The sequence below is a fragment of the Onychomys torridus genome, chromosome 2 (genome assembly GCF_903995425.1).
Source record: "Onychomys torridus chromosome 2, mOncTor1.1, whole genome shotgun sequence".
NCBI classification, from domain to species: domain Eukaryota; kingdom Metazoa; phylum Chordata; class Mammalia; order Rodentia; family Cricetidae; genus Onychomys; species Onychomys torridus.
The window spans coordinates 144,590,292-144,598,786 of NC_050444.1; the positions used below are offsets into that span (position 1 = coordinate 144,590,292).

General features: G+C 51.2%; 1 non-coding gene across 1 annotated transcript; it reads right to left on the reverse strand.

Annotated features, from left to right (window-relative positions):
* Positions 1–724: 724 nt before the first annotated feature.
* Positions 725–805, reverse strand: Trnav-aac. Its single transcript has one exon. It is a non-coding gene; the product is annotated as a tRNA-Val (tRNA).
* Between the last annotated feature and the right edge of the window lie 7,690 nt (positions 806–8,495).

An 8,495-nucleotide genomic window follows, 5' to 3' on the forward strand; every position in this document is an offset into this window, starting at 1 on the left:
ATATACTATGGGAACTTTTGAAGTTGGAATAATGCATTTTGCATTATGATATTGCTATAAGCTTATATTGGCCTATAAGCTCATAGGGATGACTCTGTTAGGAGGCATGGCCTTGTTCAAGGAAGTGTGTCACTGTGGGGGTGAGCTTTGAGGTTTCATATATGCTCAAGTCATGCCCAGTGCCTCAGACTACTTCCTGTCGCCTCTGGGTCAAGATGTAGGAATGGCAACTCCTTCTCCAGTACTATGTCTGTCTACATGCTACCATGTTACACCATGATGATAATGGATCAAACCTCTGAAATGTGTAAACTATGCCCAATTAAATGTTTTCCCTTATAAGAGTTGTCATGGTCATGGTATCTCTTCACAGTAGTTGAAACCCTAACTAAGACAGGCACCTGGTCACCCTCTCTGAACCCCAGAGGCCTCATCTGTGAATGGAAATGTTCAGACAATGTAACAAAAGGGATGTCTTTGTCTGCCCTAACCTGTTTCTCAATGAGGCTTCTTGCAGTGCCCCCCCCCCCCCGAGACAGGGTTTCTCTGTAGCTTTGGAGCCTGTCCTAGACTAGCTCTGTAGACCAGGCTGGCCTCAAACTCACAGAGATCCTCCTGCCTCTGCCTCCTGAGTGCTGGGATTACAGGTGTGTGCCACTACCGCCCGGCTTTTTTCTCTCCCTTTTTTTTTTTTTTTTTTTTTTTTTTTTTTTTTTTTTTTTTTTGCCAGAGCTGAGGATCGAACCCAGGGCCTTGTGCTTGTTAGGCAAGCGCTCTACCACTGAGCTAAATCCCCAACCCCGGCATTTTTAACATTTTAGAAATCTGATGATTTAGAAGTCATTGCCCCAACTGCATACTCAGCTCTGTGTGAGCAGGGACCTTTGTCTTGTTTCTGACATACTAGAATGATATTGGGCATACAGTAGGTGCTTAACAAATGTAGAGTGACTACACACACACACACACACACACACACACACACACACACACACACACACACACACCAATTGATGCCAGGCCTTGTGTGGGATTCCATTAGTGAGTGGTCTAGGTTTTCTTTCTGGAATCCCCTTCCTTCACTGTAGCCACACCTGTGGGAGTCTCTCTCCCTAACAGTAAGAATGAGGAACTGACTCTCCTAGATGGATGCAACTCAGCTCCCTTCACCTCCACCCATTGATCATATTTCACTTTGTTCTAGATACTTGACAAGGAAGACATGATCTCTGCTTGAGGAACATCACACCTAAGTAGGAAGTGAAGTAGGGACTGCAAAGAAGCCATTGTCCCTTGGGTCCTGGAGGTGAGACTGGTGTGCTGTCCACTGGACCCCAGGTCCCACTGGACCCCAGGTCCCACATGGGCAGCCTGGATCAGAGCCTAGGTCTGCACAGACTGAGAGCTTCTGCCTGCTCCCTGCAGCTCACAGGACCTCAGACAGATGGAGTCAGGCCAGCTGGGGTGTTTCCTCCGCTCCTGACCCTCCCTGGCCAAGTCTGTGGACTTTGAGTATCTTGGGGCCTCAGCCCCCGGCTCAGGAACTGCTTAGGCTGGCCTGGGGGCAGGAATCCCTGTTGCCCTAGAGGACCTAGGACCACCAGCTTCCCCCAGTGTTAAAGGCCCTTCTTACCTGTGGGAACCAAATATCTTTCCAGGGGGACAGCTCTGCTCTAACCCCAGAGGGCACGGTGAGCAGACAGTGTGGCATCCTGGGGCTCTGTGGCAGAGCAGGTGCCTCTGAGGAGGACAGACAGTCCAGGAATGACAATGGACCAATGCTTCTGGTCCCTAAGCTGTTGATGCCACCACTTGGGAAAACAGTAGAATATTCTAGTCAGCAAGGGGTGTGGCCCAGAAACCACAGGGGCTGCAGAGCTGAATCTTTCAACATCAACCCTGAGCCTGTGGACTTTATCCCCAGAGGCTTCTGGTCCTATTTGCCTCATTCAGCCTGTAGGGTCATGGATGGGAAGGATGGAGGGGCAGGAGCAGGGAGGGACATGAAACTGGCCACTCCCGAGGACTCCATACTTCATTGCTGAGAGGAACCTGAGGCCTTAAGTCCAACCTCTTCCTCCTGTAGATGTTACAGAGAGAGGTCTGGAACCTTCCTTCTCTTATGGGGAGGATTTTCTCATCTGTCTGTCCCTCCCATGCTTGGGCAGCTTTGGAGAAGTCAAACATGCCCAGATAGAACTTTTGACTCACAGACTCTGAGCACTATAGGCCCATTAGGAGACTCAGACACCGAGAGCCTGGGAATGAAGGGACTTCTGGGAAGATGTGAAAGCCTATATTGGCCTGAGACACATGGAGCAGAGAACAGGTGTTCTGGAGCTGAAGTCTTAGCCAAGGAGGGGCCTCATTCATTTCTGCCTAGGATGTAGAAGCCACCTCCTCACTGTTCTTTGAGAAAGGGCCTGTACTTCAAGGATGGGAAGGTCACCATCCTAAGAGGGAATCTGTCCCACTGTCCCTCTCTGCTAATGTTGTGCCTCACATGACCCCTACTCACACCTACCTCTATGCCATGTGTGTGTGCAGACAATGATCTGACCCCATCACAGTGGCCAAGTTCCTGGGTGAACACAGGGGCCAGCTGGACTCTTGGGTGGGGACACCTGTCTTCCTCCAGACCTTGGGTGGGGAAGGGGGGAGGTACAGTCTTAGCTCCATCCACCTAAATCCACTAAGATGGAAGACAGGACAGAGGCCAGATGCTGGGGACACAGAGCAAGACTCCTCCCTGGAGGAGGGACTTAGAGAGACCAGCCAGGCAGTGAGGAGGACAGACCAATTGAGATGAAAGAAATGGAGGCTTTCCTGGCCCTGGCAGGCAGGAAGGAACAATGCCCTTCTCTGGGGTCCAGAGAGTGTCTGGGGCCAAGTGTGGATAGACAAGCTTGGTGCATGTGTATGTGGAAGTTGGTCACTTCAGTCCCTGCACTGACCTTGAGGAGACCTTAGGCAGGTTGTTCTGTGACTAGAGCCTCAGCTTGTCTCCCTGTGAAATGGGCTGGCAAAGCCTACCCTGTGATTGGTGCTGGGCACTGGTCCTGTGCTGGGCTCACTGAGAATTCACACTTCCTGCACAGATGTGGCACCTATCATGACAGACCATGTCTATTCCCTCCCACCTCCTATCCTCAGGCTAGGAGGTCAGGGGGTCTCCAGACAGAGAGGTAGGAAGGGTTGTCCCAGGTGAGGGACAGCCCCTATGAAGGCTTGGAAGCTAGAGAAGGCCTTCAGTGTTGGGAAGCAGCCCATTGTTTGAGGGGTGTCTAGGTGTGGGGTGCAGACCTAGGACTAAAAGGAGCAGTGGGAGCATGGGGGGAGTGTCAGCAGCCTCCTGTGGAGACCCTTCCCACCCTCAGTCTGGGGATGTAGCACAGCACTCTGCTCCAGGGACTTCCCAGCCAGGGAGGGGCAGGAACGTCGAAGCGCGTCAGTAGGGCTCACTGGAAAGCCTATAGTGCTTCTGGTCAAATCCCAGTCCTTACCGTGTGGAGAAGTTTGATCTGCAACCCAGCACGAAGACATCAGGGCGACTTAGAGGATCTGGTGAGCTTTTATTCTGACACAAAGAAGAGGGATTTTATTAGGTTCATTTCAAATGCCATCTGAGGAAGAAAGGAGGAGGCATGTGACGAGCCTGGGTCGTCACTGACTCTGTGCGGGTGTGGTGACTACACAGACACATGTTGAAGGGCTACTCCCTTCATCTTCTGTGAGATGAGGCTGATGGTAGCTGCTTGGGGCGGGAGTGGGGTAGGGGCAGTATCCTTTGAAGGGAAGAACAGGGTGGGGCCTTGAGCCCTCACTCCTCTCCCACAGGCTCCCTCAGCAGCTCTCCCTGGGTGACTGGCTTCCCCCACTCTATAGGATTTGCATTCAGGCAGGCTGATGTAGTTCACTCCGCATTCCTCCAGTGTTCTTTCCCATCCTTGTGTCTAGGCTGGACCAGTCCTCCCCCAGAGCGGAGACAGATACCTGCACTGTGCATCATCCTGGCCAACTCTTTGATCAGCTTTATTATTCGATGCCTGGGAAGGAACTGAGCAGTTCTGAGAACTCAGCATAATCTCATTTAGGTCTCAAATCTCCCAGTCCTTCCACCCACCTGCCTCCTCCTGGATGTCTTTGTCTTCTCAGATCCTAGCTCTGTCCCCAGAAGTCTTTTCCACATTTGGAAGGGTGTCTAAGTAGCTATAAGAAGGAAAAACCATCACAAGAAGGTACTGCCTCTAGTGAGCTTGCAGGAGGCTGAGGCCCCCCATGTCCCTTCTTGGGGTCATTGCTCTGATCAAATTGGCCTGTGACTACATCTATAGGGGTCTTGTCTTGATAGATGGTTGGTGTAGAAAGGCCCAGTCCTCAGTGGACGGCACCTGTGGTGATATACTGTGTACCCTAATAAAATTTGCCTAAAGATCAGAGAACAGAACAAGCCACTGGATTAAACTTAGAGGTCAGGCAGTGGTGGCACACACCTTCAATCCTAGCACTGGGAAGCACACACTCCTTTAATCCCGGGAAGTGATGGCGGAGAAAGGCATACAAGGTGTGAAGAGACAGGAACTAAAGGTTTTTCGGCAGAAGTGTCCCTTTCAGCTGGAGGCTTTTTTGGCTGAAGCCTTTTGGTGAGGACTCAGAGACACTCAGTCAGAGGATTCATGGAGTTGGCGAGGTGAGAAGTGGCAGTGGCTTGTTCCTTTGTCTCTGATCTTTCAGCATGTTCCCCAATATTCTGGCTCTGGGTTTTTATTAAAAGACCTTTTAACATCATGTTATAAGCACCATCCCTAGACAGGTAGGTCTGAGCTATAAAAGAAAGCCAGTTGAGTGGGAGCCAGACTGTGAACCAGTCTTCCTTCATGGTTTCTGCTTGAGTGCCGGCCCTGATTTCCCTCAAGGATGGATTGTGACCAGAAGTTGTAAGACAAATAAGCCCTTCCCTTCCCCAAGTTGCTTTTGGCCGGAGTGTTTTATCATAGCAACAGAAAGCTAACTAGGACAGGCATGCATGCATTCAGACACACGGACTGCCTGCCGGGGGACTTCAGCTCTAGAAGTTTCTAAAGGTCCAGTTAGGGATCATCATCTTTTGTCTTGCAGAGAACCTTGACTGCTTAAAGCTGTCCACACAGATTTGCCTCAGTGTCTACTGTCAGGCCAATGCTGACTGTACCCATCCCCCACCCCCAGCAGTAGTGGGTGGGGAAGGGTCCTACACTTGAAGGCGCTTCTGCCAGCCAGGGCTATGGTTTCACTGCAAAGCTCTCCGGGGAAGGAGCTGGCTCTAAGCTTTTGGGCATGTTGCAGGTTTTCTTTATGGATTGTTGGACTGGGGTCCCTAGGGCCTCGTTTCCTTGCTGGCTGCCAGCCAGAGGTCACTCCTAGGTCTCTGATGTGTAGGCCAGTTTCCTTTCAAAGCACCAAGTCAGAATGTCCCACACAGGCAGCATGGCAGCAAGATGGACATTGACGCTCTTTGTAACCCAGTCTCAGACATGAGGCCCTGTTGCGTTGCCTGAGAGAGAGCCACTGAGTGTGGCACACACCCAGGGGAGGATATGTTGCAGGAAGGGTGTAGGAGGCAGAGGATGATACAAAGGTCAGAAGATGCCTGTCTCAGATTCAGTCTCAAAGAGTGGGCAGGTTGGTGATCCTTTGTTTCTGGCTGTTTGGCCTCAGGGAATTTCCTTCACCTCTCTGAACCAAGGGTCTCCTTTTTGACAGCCGCTAATGATGTCTCCCCCTTGTGGTGGGAGCAAGAATAAGCAAGATGATGGGTTAGGTAGAGACTAAGGCATGCTGTGTGCTCAGGTCCTGTTCTCTAGCTGTTCAGGGTGTGGGGAGTTAGGGAACAGAGCTGTGGGAGTGACTGGCTCTGCTTGGAAAGGGCTTCATAGAAAAGAGGAAGTCTGGGATTTGATGGCCGCATAGGAGTTTCTCAGCAGGGATGAGGGGAGGGGGGACGTAGAAAAGCAGGACCAACGGTGAGGAGGGTGGGGTAGGATGGCAACGGCACAATGCACAACCTCCCTGCCTAAACTTTCCTTCGGGAAGGCTGGGCAAAAGGGTGCTGAGTAAGGAGGCAGGGCTCTTTGAGGTAGCCTTTGGGTAGCTATGATGTGCATGTGTGTGTGAGGGGGAAAGAGCTAGTCTACCTGGTGACTGTTGATGTCCCAGGGGAGGGGTTGGCACAGGAGAAAGGGTCTGTCACTAAGATCCAGCACTCTGGGCCACCAGGGCTCTGGGGGAGGGATGGGCCCTGCCTGTGAGCATGAGGGCTATGGTGACTGAGCCTGGATGGGCACAGCCGGTGCACAGCTTGAGAGGGCATTGCCGAGCTAGGTTCTGTGCAGGTGCCAGGAGCTTATGGGAAAGTGGCGGGGGGGGGGCACACAGGGACTTCACTGTGCCAGGGCAGGTGAAGACAACTAGCCTGCCTGATCCTGAGGTCTGTCTCATTGTGTCTGTAGCCGGGCAGTGACAAGGTGTTTCTCAGAGAGATCTCTGTTCTCCCTCATGGCCTTCTATCCCCCTTATATTTCCTTGTTGCTGTCTGAAAGGCTTTCATCCCCTCTGTGCTTTCCTCAATTTATGGTCATTAACTGCTGAACTATGGGTCCTAGGAGTGTGTGAGGGAGCCCCGAGTCTCTCTCCACTGTTATTGCATCAGGGCAAGAACACCCGCTTGGAATGGAAGGGCTGAGTTACGTGTGGGAGTGAGGAAGGAAGGGAGGGGAGGTGAAGCAGGGGATGGAGAGAGGGCAGGAAAAAAAGGAAGAACATACAGATGGTCCAGCAGGAGGAAGACCGAGCCCCCTCTCTACACCTTTCCCAGGCATCTGTCATAAATATGGTCATTGTGGCATCCCGGGGAGGCACAGGGCATTTTCCACCTGTTACCCCATTTGAGACATAGAACCTCCTCCAGGAAATGGATTTGCTGTGCCATTTTACAGGTATCAAGGGCACCATCTCAGATTTCCCAGCAGTCTCAGCAGCCTGGCTTTTGCACAGACCTCTCATCTAGGGTCTTTGGGAAGAGTCACCAGGATGCCACACAATGGGTCAGAGACTGGACACAGATGGACCTGGAGAAGTGCCAAGTCCACCTTTCCACTTTCCAGGCCCCAGGGAGTAACTTGCTCTCTGAGCCTCAGTGCCTATCTTAGTTAGGGTTTCTATTGCTGTGAAGAGACACCATGACTATGGAAACTCTTATAAAGAAAAACATTTCTTTAATTGGGGCTGGCTTGCATTTTCAGAGTTTTAGTCCATTATCTTTGTGGCAGGTAGCCCATGGAGGCAGACATGGTACTGGAGAAAGAGCTGAGAGTTCTACATCTCGATCCACAGGCAGCAGTGAGAAGAACTGACTTGAGCTTCTAAGATCTCACAAGCTCACCCCGGACAGTGACACACCTCCTCCAACAAGGCCACATCTAATCCAATAAGGCCACACCCCCTAATAGTGCCACTCTTAATGGGCCAAACATTCAAGTACATGTATCTATGGGCCATACGTATTCAGACCACCACAGTGCCCTTTCCAATAAAGTAACATAGAAACTAATGTCACCTCACTGGGGGCTGTGTGGCGACCAGAGAAAGGAGTGGGCACTTGATGCTGAGCTTAATACAAAGGACAGAGGTGTGTCTGCTGACCCATCCCTTATCTGAAACTGGAAATGTTCCATGTTTTGGTATTTTGGATTTAGAATGTTTTCACATACTTAGTAGGTGTTCAGCTTATGGGATGGAGCCCTCCGGCTCCACCACTAGTGATCTGGCATTTCCTCTGAGCATTTGCAGAGACCCCCACCTCCCTGGCGGTCTTCTTTCTGGAAACAACGTCAGAACCCTAGGACTCTGGAGGAAGGAGCAATTTTGTGGGCTTCTCAGTCTCTCTCCACTTTTATCCTCCATCCATCTTATCATTGACTTCAGCAGCTTAATGCACTAGCTTGTCTCTGGGAAAGTCGGCGACAAAGTGACAGGGAACCAAGGTCTTGGTGCCCTCTGCTCCGTCTCTTATCCATCCAATTTCATGCGGCTGGAGCCCCGGCTGCCACTCAGCTGGGGAAATGGCAGAACTGTATTTAATCACAAAGTATAGGCAGCTGACAGATCTCATCACCTAGCCCATTCCAAGCCCCTGATGGGAGGAAGCATCTTTCAGGAGTATCTGTCTCCATTTCCTAACTTTTATCCACACTCACTTCTAGGGCATCATGAGTGACCTCTCAGTAGGAGGACCCAGAGCCTCCTCCACAGGGCAATGCCAGAGAGCAGTGACCCCAGAACAAGCATGTGGCAGGTAGTCCTGGGGCCAAGGCAATTCCTACTTTTAATGTGTGTGTGTGTGTGTGTGTGTGTGTGTGTGTGTGTGTGTGTGTGTGTGTGGTGTGCACAGTACGACTGGTAGGAATGTTTGGAGCATGCTAATGCATCACTTGCTATATATTTGAGAGTGCTTCCTC